The sequence below is a fragment of the Eulemur rufifrons genome, chromosome 5 (genome assembly GCF_041146395.1).
Source record: "Eulemur rufifrons isolate Redbay chromosome 5, OSU_ERuf_1, whole genome shotgun sequence".
Lineage (NCBI taxonomy): Eukaryota > Metazoa > Chordata > Mammalia > Primates > Lemuridae > Eulemur > Eulemur rufifrons.
Genome location: NC_090987.1, coordinates 30,880,823 through 30,898,080, shown reverse-complemented (window position 1 = coordinate 30,898,080; position 17,258 = coordinate 30,880,823).

Genomic DNA, 17,258 nt, shown 5'->3' with positions numbered 1-17,258 from the left:
AATGAACAGACACTTTTGATTTGGATTGATGGCCCAACTAGGGAAGGTCTTTAGCTTAAGCTCTTCCCTTGAGAATCCTGTATAGCTGGACTCCAGTGATTTGTTCAGGTTATAGCCCTTCTCCTCCCAGAAGTGACTTCCATAATTCATAAAAAGCCTAATGTTTACCGAGCAAGCACAGATCAGGGTCCACACTCCTTTGGATGGCATGTTAACTTACTCTCTACTCCCAGCCTCAGGAAAGCAGAGTGGAAGAGGAAAAGCACTTTTTCACCTTCCAAAGATCCCATTTAAAAAACAAAAAAAGATTAGACTCAACAATGCCTTACTTAAATCATTTGCAATAACTACCGTAAGTCAATGTTAGCAAAAATGGGTTGACAGCCATGTCAAGGTAGAATCAGGCCACAAGACAAGACCCAAAGGTGAAAATGGGTGAACTCAGGAAAGAGAAACAGGGTACTGATTTAAGAAGGTGTCAAAAGCATGCTTTCATGTATTTCTCAATTTTGCTTAAAATAAGCACATCTTGGACCACTCATGATGAGCTGTAAAATGTCTTCCCTAGTGTGAACTGTCCATCCTTATAATAAACTATCTGTTTATTAGATTGCAAGTGGCTATTGTATATAATAGAAACAGATCTCAAACAAAACCATAGATACTCCTGATGAAGTATGAGTAGAATATATATATCTTTAAGTATTTTCTTTTTCATGTAAACATCTAAAAAAACAAGGTGAAGAAACAGATGTGGAGAGAGGGGATTATGGCTAAGTCTTGCCATGAGTTTTTTGAGGAGTTGCAGCTCAAAAAGTATTCAAATAAATAAAAACTGGTGGTTTTTAACGACAGTCTGAGGTTACTGCCATAATCTCTTGGGTTTTGTTTTTGTTTTATGTTTTCTTTTTCTAGCTTGAAAACAATTACGTATGATTCTTTGTATTAATTCCCCTTATAAACCAAAATTTTCCAAACTATCTCCCAGATTTGATATCCTTTTCATTTGCAGCAAGTTCCACACTGAAGATTTGTAAATTAAAACTCAAACCTTCCACACACACACCCCCCCCCCCCCCCCCGCCCCAATAACTTCACAAACATGTTAAACAGGAAAAGGAAGTTAGAGTTAGGAATTGGGAGGCTATAAGAATTTTTCTTTTCTAAAGGATTGGATGTGACTGCCAACAATTCCGTGGTTTTAGCTGCTTTCAAAAAGAGGAATGTGATAATAGCTCCTGGGTGGAATAATTTTGGCTGGACTTGATTAAATCTAAGCTTAAAACTTACAGAGAACAGCTTGGACTGCTTTTTTTTTTTTTTTTTTTTTTTTTTAAGAAACAGCGTTGCATTTCATTTTACTGTGTCCTTGCCAGATTTGGGGCCTTTTGGGAGTCTGGCACTAGATTAGACACTAACAAAGCGAGCTATAATACCCTGGGGAGTGTGAGTTACATAACTCCAATCAACACTAATGAGTGTCTGTCTCACTAAAACCCTGCACGTGTAATTTTGGAAAGGAGTCCTAAATGATTCAAAAGTCCTTTCCTTTCTCAAAGGGCTATCTTATTAAGCTCCCAGAAAATAATCAGTTCAAAATAGAATAGGTGACAAGCACTGGGCACCTTCAGCTGGTATTTTTGTTTCTATTCTATTGCCTTTTTCTCTTGGTAAATAAACCATTTTACATTCTCTGGAAATACATCTAGATTTTGCATCCAATGTCTTAAACTTTGTTCTTGACATTTTTCTGGTGACTTCGTGACATATGATTTTAATACCACTGGTGATAATTCTAGAGTACTTGAAAAAAATCAACTATATGTAAGAGCATTCCTTGAGTCTTTTTTTCCCCCAAATTTGAATACAAATAAGATTAAATATTAAAAATCATTCCATGGGTTTCTGGTCTTGGGGCAAATGGAATAAATGCATTTCTCCCTATTCCTCCTGTTAAGTACAGCTATAATCCCTGGATGTTATATATTAAGCACATGTAAAAAGACTCTGGAAGGTAGAAAAGGCAGATTGGCTATGGACCTCAGGATCCAAGAAAGGTGCAATGGTGAGTTCCTTAGGTTTTCTTTTTGCTTCTTATATTCCAGTCTTGGAGACGGAAAAGCCAGCAACCCAGAAACACCAATGAGCACAGATTAAAAAAAAAAAAAAAAAAAAAAAAAAAAAACTCTCAAGAAAAGCAAGCACTCCCTAGCCAAAGGGCCTAGAAGAGGCAGCCTAGCAAGACAGAAAACTTCTTAGGTAATAACTACTCTACTCCAACCAAACACCATGGGAAAAAGTGTGACCCTCACCCCCAGTAGCAAAGGCCAAGTCCAGATGAGAAACCTGCACTTCCACCCTCATCCAGTGGTAATAAGGCACCACTCCCTCTGCCAGGGCTGTGTCAGAGAAGAGTAAGTGGGGAGCTGGGCCTTTCACCCCCGCTTGACAGGAACAAGTACTCCTCTCCTTACTCATATAGTTTCAGAAAAGGCTGAGTGAAAAGCCTGGAATTTCACCACCATTCAGTATGATACCCACCCCCACCCCACCCCCGCCCAAATACCGTGTCAGTGGGGGCCAGATGGGGAGTAATAACAAGATGCCCCTCCCCCTCCCAGCCAGCGTGGTATCAGCAGAGGCCTAGAGAGAAGCGTGAACTCCCACCCCCACCCAGCAATAACAAGGCATCCTCCCCGTCCTGGGTGTCAACAAATGCCAAGTGGGGAACCCTAATATGGCAGTAACAGACTATTACTATTCCTGACCCTACCAGGTGTGGTTTCAGAGGTGGCCTGCTAAAGCACAAGATTTAAATAAGATCCAGAGTAGTCTCATAACAAAATACCCAAATTGTTCTGGATATAATTGAAAATTACACATCATACCAAGAACCAGGAAAATCTCAACTTGAAGGGGAAAAGGTAATCAACAGACACTGACACTGAGATGACTTAGATGTTGGAATTATATGACATCGTTTTAAAGCAGCCATCATAAAAATGTTTCAAGGAGCAATTAAGAACACACTTGAAACAAACGAAAAATACAAATGAAAAAAGCAAGTCTCAGCAAAGAAATAGAAGATATAAACAATAAGAAATTGAGAATTTTAGAACTGAAAAATACAATAAACAAATAAACTCACCACATAGGTTCAACAGCAGAAGGGAGAGGACAACAAATTAGTGAATTTAAAAATAGAGCAATATAAATTACCAACCTGAACAACAGAGACAAAACAGACAAAGAACAGATCTTAAGAACCTGTGGGACTATAACAAAAGATCTAACCTTCATCCAATTGTAATCTGATAAAAAGAGAGGGAAAACGACAGAGCCAAAAAAGCATTTTAAAAAATCATGCCTAAAAATTTCCCAAAATTGGCAAATGACATAAACTACAGATTCAAGAACCTATATGAACTGTAAACAGGATTAACCTAAAGAAATCCACACCAAGACACAGGATGGTCAAACTGAAAACTAAAGGTAAAAAAAAAAGTCTTAAAAGCAATGGAGAGGATGGCCATTTTAGGTGGGGGGAGGGGAGGAAGGTGGAAGAAACAATTTAATTGAGAGCAGATTTATCATCAGAAATCATGGAGGCTAGGCCGGGCGCGGTGGCTCACGCCTGTAATCCTAGCACTCTGGGAGGCCGAGGCGGGTGGATCGCTTGAGGTCAGGAGTTCGAGACCAGCCTGAGCAAGAGCGAGACCCCGTCTCTACTAAAAATAGAAAGACATTATACGGACAACTAAAAATCTATATAGAAAAAATTAGCCGGGCATAGTGGCGCATACCTGTAGTCCCAGCTACTCCGGAGGCTGAGGCAGTAGGATCGATCGCTTAAGCCGAGGAGTCTGAGGTTGCTGTGAGCTAAGCTGACGCCACGGCACTCACTCTAGCCTGGGCAACAAAGTGAGACTCTGTCTCAACAAAAAAAAAAAAAAAAAGAAAGAAAGAAAGAAATCATGGAGGCTAGAAGGAAGCCATGCAATATTTTTCAAATGCTGAAAGAAAAGAACTCCATATGCAGTGAAAATACCCCTCAAAAATGAAGGAGAAATGGACAACCTCCAATGAAAGAAAAATAAGAAAATTTGTTGCTAGCAGACCTCCTCTAAAAGAATAGCTAAAAGAAGTTCTCGAAACAGAACAGAAATAATAAAAGAAGGTATCTTGGAACATCAGAAAATATGAAAGAACAAATAAAAGTAAAAATCTGGGTAAATACAATAGATGTTCCTTCATCTCTTGAGTTTTCCAAATTGTGTTTGATGGTTGAAGCAAAAGAAATTATAACATTGTTTGATGAGATTCTTAATATACATGGAGGAAATGTTTAAGACAATTACATTATAAATGGAGGTTAAAGGATGTAAAAGGCAATAAAGTTTCTATACTTTATTTGAGCTGGTAAATGTCAATACCACTAGACTGCAACAAGTTACATATTAATATATGTAATATAATACCTACAACACCACTAAGAAAGCTATACAAAGACATACACTTAAAACACCACAGATAAATTAAAATGGAATTCTAAAAAATGTTTTAGTAACTCACAAGAAGAGTAAAAGAGGGAACAAACAAAATGAAAGTGAGACCTGAGTAGATAATAAATATTTTTCATTTGATATCTTTTGCTATTTTTTGAACCATTCAGAAATAAATTTATGTGATCAAAAGTTGGATTAAAAACAACTTTTAGGCAGATTAGAAAAAGAGTATCTATTCATTTTAACCTCCATTAAAAGGTATCCCAAGAGATTTTTTTTTTTTTTTTTAGACTGACAATATTGCAGTAAACACCCAATCAGAGACCAAGGGTCTTAAGATGCTATAAAAAAGCCCCTCGGTCAAAATGTTGAAAGATGACTCCCCATTGACCCATCTAAGAAATTAGCTAAAATTTACTTCAGAATATGAACAATGATAATATATTTTTACAAATATCACAGGCATTAACAGCTGAACCATATAAAATTCTGAGATCTAGCAATGTCACACTAAAGGGACACAAAATATAAGGAAAAAGACAACAATGAAGATGGCAATTGGCAGGGGAGAGGAAGTAGCTGTTGTAGGAGACAAGTGACTGGCAGGAAAAATACTAAAGATCTACAGTTTATTATAGTAGTAACCTAAAGTTTGAGAAAAATATTCCAATAGCTCATACGTGTACTTAATTTGTTTGTTTATTCATTCACTCACCCCAGACTGGCAACTTATCCTTTCATTTTAAACAAAATAAGTTTAAAAGTAGAAGGGAACTATATTCACAAAACGTAAAGTTTATAGACCCACAGTGATGAAAATCAATTTAAAGAAGCAATTCTTTACAGAACATTAACCTAAATTATAAGATGGAGGACAGCATTTTTATAATATTGCTAAGTCTCCTCTTCCCCGTAAGGTCTGGTCTCCTCTTCCTCCTCCGGTCAGGTCTCCTCTTCCTCGACTGGTCTGGTTTCCTCTTCCTCGTCCTGTCTGGTCTCCTCTTCCTCGTCTGGTCTGCTCTCTTCTTCCTGGTCCGGTCTGGTCTTCTCTTCCAGTCTGATCTCCTTTTCCTCGTCAGCTCTCGTCTCCTTGTCCGGTCTCGTCCCCTCTTCTTTGTCCGTTCTCATCTCCTCTTCCTCGTCCGGTCTCATCTCCTCTGCTTTGTAAGGTCTGCTCTCCTCTTCCTCATCTGGTCTCATCTCCTCTTTCTCCTCTGGTCCGGTCTTGTCTCCTCCTTTCCCTCTTCCCCTCCCTCCCTGCTTTCCTTAGGGTCTTGCTCTGTTGCCCCGGCCAGAAGTGCAGTGGTGTGACCGCAGCTCCATAGCTCACTGCAGCTTCACCCTCCTGGGCTCAAGCCAGCCTCCTGCCTCGGCTTCCTGAGTAGCTGGGACTACAGACCTGTGCCATGATGCCAGGCTGATTATTTTAAGTAGGGACAGGGTCTCGCTCCTGCTCAGGTTGGCCTAGAATTCCTGATCTCAAGCAATCCTCCTGCCTCAGCTTCCCAAAGTGCTAGGATTACAGCCTTGAGCCACCCTGCCCAGCCGAATTTCCTTTTTAAAGAAAGAAAAGTCCCCCCCTCACCCCCGCACACACACAAAAAGCACTTAGCACAAAAAATAAAACCACAATGAGATTTCACCTTACCCTTGTTAGAATGGCTTTTATTAAAAAGTCCAAAAATAACAGATGCTGGTGTGGATGCAGAGAGATAGGAATGCTTATACACTGTTAGTGGGACTGCAAGTTAGTACAACCTCTAAGGAAAACAGTGCGGAGATTCCTCAAAGAACTGAAATAGACCTACCATTCAATTCAGCAATCCCAGTACTGGGTATTTACCCAAAGGAAAAGAAGTCATTTTATCAAAAAGACACCTGCATTTGCATGTTTATTGTAGCACAATTCACAATTGCAAAGATGTGGCATCAACCCAAGTGCCCATCAATTCATGAGTTGATTAACAGAATGTGGTGTATGTATACTATGGAATACCACTGAGCCACGAAGAAGGATGAATTAAGGCCTTTTGCAACAATCTGGATGGAACTAGAGACCATCATCCTAAGTGAAGTATCTAAAGAAGGGAAAAACAAACCACATATCCTTGCTATTAAATTGGAACTAACTGATTAGTACACATGTGCACAGAGGGAAGTAAAACTCAGTGGAAATCAAGCAGGGGGGAGTGGGAAGATGGGGATGGGTGAAAACCTACCTAACAGGTACAATGAACACTATCTAGGAGATGGGCACACTTATAACTCTGACTCAAGCATAACAAAACGATCCATGTAAGCAAAAACATTTGTACCCCCATAATATTTTGAAATAATAAAAAAATTAAAAAATAAATCTCTATTTATATGAGTAAAAAATAAAGTTCCATATTTTTCATCAAGAGAAGAAAGAGAAGGAAATTTTACAATGAATAATAGACACTTGAGATAGAAATATGACAATACAAAACTCAAGTTTAAATTTTTTGTGGGTGGTACAAATTTAAGTCTGTATTTGTCAACTGTAAACTAGTTACCAATTAAAGAATATTTATTTACATTAATCTGGGTTGTCTTTTATTTCCATAATTCAAGCTGGGGTTCAGAGTTCCTCCTCCATTATTCTCCCAAAGCACTCTACATATACTGTACCTTCTTCTGTGGTTCTAGAATTCTGTTGATGTCACCTTTTTTTTTTTTTTTTTTTTTTTTTTTTGAGACAGAGTCTCGCTCTGTTCCCCGGGCTAGAGTGCCGTGGTGTCAGCCTAGCTCACAGCAACCTCAAACTCCTGGGCTCAGCGATCCTCCTGCCTCAGCCTCCCAAGTACCTGCGACTAAAGGTGTGCACCACCATGCCCAGCCTGTTGATGTCTCTGCCTCACCCTGTGGATGGATTTCCAGAAGGCCTGACCCTGCATCTTTTATTTACAGTTGACCCTAGAATAACAAAGGTCTGAACTTCATGGGTCCACTTATATGCAAATTTTCTTCTGCCTCTGCCACCCCTGAGACAGCAAGACCAACCCCTCCTCTTCTTCATCCTCCTCCTCAGCCTACTCAACATGAAGACAACAAGGATGAAGACCTTTATAATGATCCACTTCCACTTAATGAACAGGAAATATATTTCTCTTCTTTATGATTTTCTTAATAACATTTTCTTTTCTCTAGTTAAGTTTTGGAGGAGTCAAAAGTTATATGTGAATTTTCAACTACACAGGGGCATTGGCATACCTCAAGGGTCAACTCGTACCGCAGTAGTCACAGAACCTAGTAGGATGCCTGGCTTATTGGTGCTTAATAAACATTTTTTATTTAATTATCAAAAATTAAGAGTTATGGCACATATTTTGTATATTTGATGATATTTTTAATATCCAATATTTTCATTTAGGCCAAATTATTTAGTTTTCATGTACACCATCACTTAAAAACCAATGCTAGGCCAGGTGCGGTGGCTCACACCTGCAATCCTAGCACTCTGGGAGGCCGAGGCGGGTGGATTGTTTGAGCTCAGGAGTTTGAGACCAGCCTGAGCAAGACTGAGACCCCTGTCTCTACTAAAAATAGAAAGAAATTATACGGACAGCTAAAAATATATATAGAAAAATTAGCCAGGCATGGTGGCACATGCCTGTAGTCCCAGCTACTCGGGAGGCTGAGGCAGGAGGATTGCTTGAGCCCAGGAGTTTGAGGTTGCTGTGAGCTAGGCTGACACCGTGGCATTCTAGCCTGGGCAATAAAGTGAGACTCTGTCTCAAAAAAAAAAAAAAAAAAAGCAATGCTGAATTTACAAGACTAAATAACCATAAGAGAACTTCAGCCTTAAGAGATTCATTATGAAATTATAGTAAACAAATTTTCTGAGGCTAATTTTCTTTCTCTGTTCATATAACTCAAAACTAGCTGTAATAAGAGTTTACCCTTTTACAGCATCTTTGTATTCAAGTATTTTGTACAAAGTATTCAAGATTATTTGGCTCTTTAGGATGTTATATGATTTTTTCTTTATAAACAAAATATTTGCGAAATCCTTTAGATGTTGAAAATCCAAATTTCTATGTTCAAAATTGTCATACCTTGCTGGGAATGAGAAATAACAGCAGGCTTCCCCAGGATCCTTCTGAAGCTGCTCTGCTTTAAATGGCCACGAGGTGGCAGCATGTTCCAGGGAAACGTCTCAAGGATGTTAGGACTATTTTTCCGTCTCTGTATTCAGAAAGGCCACGGAATTCCTGGACTAGGGAATGCAGGGTAAACAAAAATCTATTTACTCTACTGGCTCCAGCCAAACTGTATTTCTAAAGCATAAGAAGTCATTATATGATTTCAACCATTTTACAATTAGATCCAGTGTTACCACTAATTATCCCTTGCTTGTTAATAAATAATGGGTGTAATACAACACAAAATAGCAAGGTTCCTGCCAAGCCAGAGAGGAGAGAGGAAAGAGGTAAAAGAACAAAAATACCTTGGGAAAACGAAAAATTGGAAAATACTTAAGTAATCTCAAACACCTTGTACCTCATTTGCACATTTAATGACCTTTTGGTCTAATAAACGTGATTAATATATGATATACTTTTACTGTTTATAATACTTACCTTTTATATATAACTATATTATTAACATAGATACTACTAATGGTAATGTGATAAAATAACTACAAAAACTAGTGAGGATTTGTAAGTAATTTATTCATTATTAGTACAGTAAATTCTTCTGTAAAAATGGAAGAATTTATCCCATGGAATAGGTACTTCTGTTTACACTGATATTCAACATTCTCATACATTTTATTATACCTGTAGGATATTACTAGTGTGCGGTCCTTTTATAGACTAATAAAATTATGGTAAAATTCTGGGCAAGTTAGATTAAAAAGATAATTGCTTGTTTATTTCATTTGGTTTGGTTAGATTCACTAATGAATTCATTTGTGTATTTTCATAATTTTATTTTATTCTACCATGAAGTCATACTTACCTACAGAAACTGTTAATTAATAGTATCCTTGATTTTAAAGCTTGAAGAGATCTCGACATGCCCTCTATTTAAAGAGCTTTTATTTGAGTCCCTACTTTTCATGCAGTTTCCTAGGAGACTGAGAAATCAGCTGCTATTTAAACATAGAATTAAACTGACTAGACTTGTCTAACTGCAAATAATTTACTTGAGACCTGTTTAAAATTATATATGGTAGTAACCACTGAACTTAAAAATGTATCAAGTATGAGTCAGATTATCACCTCATATTTCAAATGAAGCTTGAAGACTTTGGTGGCATATCATCTTCTCGTCTATAGTCTCATTGACGGCTCAAGGGCAGACAGCACTAAAAGTGCAATCACTTACCATCACTCTGGGTCTACTATATAGTTCACTTAGTTGGTGAGTGTTGAACCAATTGTTATACCTTTCTGTACCCCAGTTATACGCAAACAGAATAGACAATTGTTAAATGTTTGTCAAAGTGATGACGACAATGATGAGATTAGTTTGGTTGGCTAAGAAATAGAACAAAGGAAATTTACTAGATAAAGAACAAAATGGTAATAAAAACTTTCTTTTAAGGATAATTCCTGAGTCTGAGGGAGGAGTATTGCTTGAGGCCAGGAGGTCGAGACCAGCCTGGGCAAGACAGTGAGACCTCAGTCTCTACAAAAAATAAAAAAATTAGGTGAGTGTGTACCTGTAGTCCAAGCAACTTCGGAGGCCAGGGTGGGAGGGTCACTTGAGCCCAGGAGTTCAAGGTTACAGTGAGCTATGATCACGCCACTGCACTCCAGCCTGGGCATCAGAACAAGATCCTATCTCTAAGGATCTCTAAGAAAAAAAATAGTTTTTAAAAATAAGTACTTCCAATTTTTAAAAGACGTTAATAGTATGCTCAAAGTACTTTTCTAGGTCCTGACAACACTAACATGAATGAGTCTAGAGGAACAAATCATAACAGAGCCTTTCCTAGGGAACTGAGGAAGGTTTCACAAGGAAAATAACATATAAACTGACCTTGAAGGATGCTGAGGATTTCAACAAAAGCAAAGTTATCCAAAACAATATTCAGAGCAACGACAAGGAAGTTGGACAGAGTAGGATAAGAGCAATGGCACATCGACATTGGTGCATGTGTACACGGACGGATTATGGTAATGGCTCAGAAGAAAGATGTTGGATGGTACAGTAAGGGCATGTACCTTCTATTCTGTGGACACGGCAAGGCAGCAGAGATTTATAAAATAGCATGATTATATAATCAGATTCATACTGACTTTGGCAGCAATCTGAAAAAGGACAGATAGGAGGCAAGGAGATCAATTAAAAAGCTATTATAGGAAAGACAATAAAGGCCTGAATTAAAACAGTAGAAAGAAAAAGAAGACAAACCTGGACTATTTCAAATGATCCTTCAATAGGACCGCAGATAAAGAATGACCAATTTTTCCTGGTCCCTTACACTGGCCCTAAAATTCTACCGAGTCTTGACAGGGTGAGGCAAAAAGGCAAGTTAAGAAAGTAAGATAATTATTCTATTGTAATAATCCCATAATAATGACAATTCATGATTAACAATAAAATTTTAAATGGAAGAAGGCAGTCCAACTGGATTCGGCTGTGTGAATGCTGAGGCATTGGTGGACTTACCAACGGGAATAGATGTGCACACGAGTTGGAAATTGAGATTTAGGGTTTGGAAGACAAGTTGGGGATGGAAAGACAAAGCTGGGGATCATTTATGTATAAGTAGAAGGGAGACAGCACTCCCCCAGGGAACGTATATGGAGAAGAGAAGAGTGTTGAGGATGAGCTTTCAGCAGAACCCTATACAAAGCAGGAAGCAAGGAGGAGCTAGCAGGGAGGCAAAGGTGTGGATGGAGAGGTGCAGGAAAAATAGTGCCCTAGAAATGTTTTAAAAATGGGTGGTCTGTCAATGGTGACAAATGCTAAATAAAGTTCAGGAAGGATAAGGATTGAGATTTCATTATGTTCAAAGGCTCAGCTTTGAATGGTTCAGCTTCTTACCAAACGGTAAGAAGAAAGTGGATTGCATCAAATTGAGCACTAAATAAAAAGCACGACTCTTATGTACATAGTTCCATAATTTCCAAAAATCCTCCTTTGTGTAAAAGTAAATTATAGCTTTAAAGGTGTTTGATATACTCTCTTTTAAAAGAGATGGGAATGTGCAGCACAATCAGCATGTATGAAAATGTGATAACGTTGGCTCTTGAAGAGGTAAGCATCGGCCATGGAAAATGTCACTAAAAAAACCAGCATTTCCCCAACAGCCAGGCCTAAAATATATTTTTGTTTTTATTGTTTACTTTTTATACTGTACACAGTGCATGAGCACAAACAGTAGAAAGCGTAGTAAACTATTAACACCATACATGGTGTGAAATAAATCCAGAAGCTGCAAATCAAAAGATAAAAACTGAGATACTCAAAAGAGTCAAAGAAAATAGTATTCTTTCTTTAATATCTATTTTTACAGTATTAAACAGCATTCTTACATTAATCTTAACACTAGCGTTCTTTAATTTGTTTACTAAAAAACAAACAAAACAAAATAAATAGAGTTACTATTCCTGTTTTGATCTTAAAAGAAGATAAGGACACCAGTTATATTAAATTGAACTCCACTGTAAACCACTGTCAAATACTTTTTGGTATTCCCTGACAAGAGAGCAAGAAAACCAGTCTCAAAGGTAAATATTGTCCTTTTATAAGGAGCCGTCAACAAAGTGAAAATATTCCTGTGTTCCATTAGGGAAAGAGAAAACTAAAATTCAGCACTGTGCTGCCATAATTTCCCTTTCTTGAAGAGAAGTTTTGACAGGATTTGTCAAAACAACCTAATAGGCTTGGCTACTAGCCAATAAGACAGTAAATACAGAAACTCCAAACCCAAGGAAACTAAATCTGGTCATATTTGCTTTTCTGTGGTCAAGTGGCAATATTTCCCATTTAAAGGTGAAACCACTTGAACATCTTCGCCACCACCAAGCCTGCTACCTTTTATTCCCCTATGCTAAATTCTTTCACTGAATATGAACACCAGGCTTCTGGGAAGTTGAGGATCTCCCTCTCCTGCATGAGCTAACTAAGCTATGGCATATGGTTTCTGATTTATTTTTTCTTTAATAATCTCATAATTTTTTTGTAATAAGAAAAAACTTTTATTGTTTAAATAATTCATTAAAGTCACTCAGCAAGGCCCTGGTTGGAGTCTTTGAGTGGGAATCTCAGTAGACTGAAAGGTCTACACAGACAAAAACAGAGACAGATTTCTGTCAGTTTTAGTCTCTGCTATATCCCCAGCATCTAAAACAATCCCTGAGACATGCAGACATCTGGACATAATTGTTTAATGAATGGATCAGAACCCACATCTATCTGACACTGAAGCCTACACTTTACCTACCATATCACAGTTTCCCAAACTAATTGATAATAAAAATTACCTGGAGTATCTGTGGAAAATAGATATAGGACCCTCCCTGGGTGTTCTGGTCAAAGGCCAAGAAATGTTTGTTTTTAACGGAAACCCTAAATAATTCTTACCATTGGGCCAATCCAGACCTGCAGAAACGTTCCTTCTTCTTGCCTCCACACTGTCCCCACGACCTCATTCCCTCCTCCCCAAAATAACAAAAATACACATTCATTGAGCACTCTTCTAAATGTATTGATTCACTTGTTGCTCGTAACAACCTCATGAGGTAGGCACAATAACTATTCCCATTTTTCAGAAAAGGAAACCGAACTCTGGAGTGGTTAAGAAACTTGCACAAGGTCACAGAGCTAGGAGTTAAGAGAGCAAGGATTTGAAGGAGTCTTGCCCCAGAACCTGAACTCTTAAACATTACATTATTCTGCCCACATCCACTTGTCCCTTCCTCCCCAAGGTGCTGGCCCCAAATGTTCCCTTTGGACACCTATTTCCACTCCTGATAATGAAAGTCAATTTGTTGTCTCTATATACTTGATCACAAATTTCAAACTGGTAGATTATAAATAAAGAAAGTTCCACCAAAAGGTATTCAAGTGGATCTTTTTAACATAACCAAAAGAAGTAGCCATTTTATAAGAAAAGTATTACCTGCAGCAGTATAATCCCAGTTATAAAAAAACATAATACAAAATAATGAATTTTTAAAAGCAAGATAAATCCAGAAAGGTAAGCAAACTAGGTTGCACCACCTGAAAAATATTTTAAAATAAAGTATATTTGGCATCTGGAAGGGCCAAAGGTAATATTGGGTAGTATATAAATTAGTTATTCATTTACCACCATGTTGTCTAATAAGATTAAAAGAAATGAATTTCTCATTAGACATTGTCAAATAAAAACCCAGAACATTGAATAAATTCACTGTCTTGTAAAAAATTCAATTAAAACCTAAAAAAATCTCCTTCTAATAATAATTTCTACAACAAAAGAATTTTGGCAAATAATATAAGCTCCAGGCAACTGAGTTAGATTTTTAAACATATCCCCTTTAACACAAATAATAGGTATAACAAAATGAGGTGAGTGTATTTTAGCAAGTCCTACAGCTTTTTGTAAAAAAATTTTCTCTCCAGGCGCTCATGTTTCCTATCCACAAAACCATAAGAAAAATGTTTCACTCAGCTTCTTCAGCTGAGATGTTCTTTTCATTACTCATACTCGGTCATGCATTTAGAAAGACACTGCCTTTTTTTTTTCTTTTCTTAGAATGTATCTATGTTTGTTGAATCTTTGTTGAATTGTCCCTAAGGCAGAACAGAATCCTAGCGGAAGATCTTTCTGAAGTAGCTGACAGGATTAAGAGCACGGGTGATTTGTTTTTATGGTTAACCTGAACAAGGAGGGAAAAAGTAAAACAATAAGAAGAGCCTACCTGGAGTTTTAACTCTGTTCTATACAAGATAAACGCAAAAATGAATCTCATGAGCAACATCGAGGGCTTTCTTTGCCATTAGGAGCAAAGAGGAGCAACTTAGTAAATAAGGTCTTTGTTTACTGTCTTGGATACTACAAATAAGCTCTGTCCTGTTCTGTTAATACATCTGTTATCTGGCTCTGGAAACTATAGTGCTAAATTGGTGACATCATGGTAATGGTAACAGAATACAATAGTATAGTGATCATTCTTGATACTCTGTAATTGATGACTTGGTATATAGTTACTGACCAGTGCTGAAGGCCCAACGTTATTTACACCTCCACCATCCCAGTGTTTTCTTGGGCACTCAGAAATCTTATTACGACCACTAGCCTCAACATGTGTGTTTTGCTTCCTGTCCAGATGTCCCCATTTAGCTACTTCCTGCCACTATAGCAATAAAGGCTTAGTCCCAGTTCCTCTCCCTCTCCCTCTTCATATATTTCTCTCTCCACACCCTCCCCCTCCCAACCCCGGCCTCCTCTCTCTCTCTGCTTCTCCCTGCAAGTGGGCCTGCATGGTATACCATGCTTCGCAGCCTCTGGGAAACTCTTCTTTTAAGGGCCGTTGTCTCTGTGTTTCTCATCTTATACCTGATTAAAACCAATCCTGGGCTTATATTAAAATAGTCTAAGTGTATTATTAAAAATTGTCCTACCTGTATACTTCTTTGAATTCTTCAAAGACTTGCTAGTTTTAGCACCAATATTCTGTCTTGTATATATCTTTGTATGCATGTAATTTATTAATTCATTCAAATATCCATACAATACAAGGCCATACTGGAGAGACAACAATGGAAGACAAAACCCTTGCCCCTATGGAGTTTATACTCTAGGAATTACAGTGGTAAGTGAGGTGAGGGAGCGTATCTTTTATTTCATTTGAATCCTCTGCTTTTCTTCTCAGTGTTTCACATATACTAATGTTCCATAATACTTCCTGAATGAGGAAATTATTTATCTCCTTTGTGCATCAGAAGCCATTTTCTCTCTCCTTCCTTTATTATTGAATAGTGGTTTACAGTTAAGAGACTTTCAATGGGCTTATCTCCCTTGATGAAGTGAGCACATGAAGTAGAGCACTGTTGAATGATACAGTAATTCAAGCTGTTGGATTTCACTATAAGGAATGAACAACCTTATTCACCAATTACTAGTAATGCCTTGGGTAGACATTATCTAACAATTGTCATACATATCATAAAAAACAGAAACAAAAATCAAGAGCACCTGAAGGAGAAAAAAACAAAAATGACATTTTCCCACCCTTGATTCAATAATTTATGAGACATGGCCGGGTGCGGTGGCTCATGCCTGCAATCCTAGCACTCTGGGAGGTAGAGGTGGGAGGATTGCTTGAGGTCCGGAGTTCGAGACCAGCCTGAGCAAGAGTGAGACCCCCCCCCCCTACTAAAAATAGAAAACATTAGCCAGGTGTGGTGGTGCACGCCTGTAGTCCCAGCTACTCGGGAGGCTGAGGCAGAAGGATCACTTAAGCCCAGGAATTTAAGGTTGCTGTGAGCTAGGCTGACGCCATGGCACTCTAGCCCAGGTGACAGAGCAAGACTTTGTCTAAAACAAAAAAAAATTTATGAGACAAATATTTTCACATTAAAACAGACCAGCTGTGTGTGAGGCCGGAGGAGTGGGGATGGAGGGAATGATCTTTGGGGGCATTTATATAATTGAGAAAACTGAATGTTAAATAAGCTATGTGAATGAAAATTGTTGGCTAAGGCCCTATGAAGTACCAGTTGCTATCCCACTGGGAATTTAAACCAAGTCCTAAAATTAGCTCTAAATTTCTGATCTATATCTCTTGCAAATATACAAATAAGTAATCGATTTATATTTTAAATATATGTACCATCTTATAAGGAAGGATAGGAATCTGAATTTTTTCCTAGTGTCTCACTTTCTGACCTATACAGGGGAATCAGATTACCTATTGAAGTAGATATTACAGTTGCATACTCAATATTCATCTATTTATCTCCTTTTCTGCCTTTTCAACACCCTCCTCAGAGTTTTTGTGTCTTTAGGAGAGGATGTCCCTGTCCTTAGCCCTGGGATATAAATTTCAACTGGCCTAAGCCCACCATGGAGGCCTCACCACCCTTGTCAATGATAGCCCAGGCACTCAAAGCAATTCTAGCTAATGGACATAAGTGGAAAATCTGTTGGGGGAAGAGGGTTTCCTTAGTCTTAAAAAGAGGCAGAAGATACGGGTGTTCCCTTTCTTTGCTTCTGACCATCTCCTATAACCAGAAACTGAGAGAACCATTTTAGGACTATAAGGGAAGCCAGCCTGGAGGACAAACCAACACACTTAAAGATGGAAGAGCAAAAGGAAGGAAGGAACCTGGGTCCTAAACAATATTGTCAAGACACTGAATTAACCAAACCTAGGAATCACCTTACTGCCACACATCTAGCTATGTAGGATTAAAAAGGGAGGGGGGGGCTTAAACAATAAGGACATTTAATAAAGTTTCTGTTACTGCAGCTGAAAGCATTTTAACTGATAAACCTTCTCTTTTTCAACAGTTTCACTCCTAAATAGTAGGCTTTTCAATATAACAAGGTGTGGTAGGTTGAATGCAAAGATAACTGCCAAAATTTCCTCCTATGATCAAACTGCTCCTCTCATTAACAGATGGAGTCTATTTTCCCTTTCCACCAATCTAATCCTTCGGCCACTGGAATACTGCAGAAGGAATACAACGCGAGTTCCAGAACTAGGCTTTGAGAAAACTAGGTTCACCCTTCCTCCTTCACTCTCTTGGAAGCCAGTCACCATGTGAGAAAGCTTAGGCTAA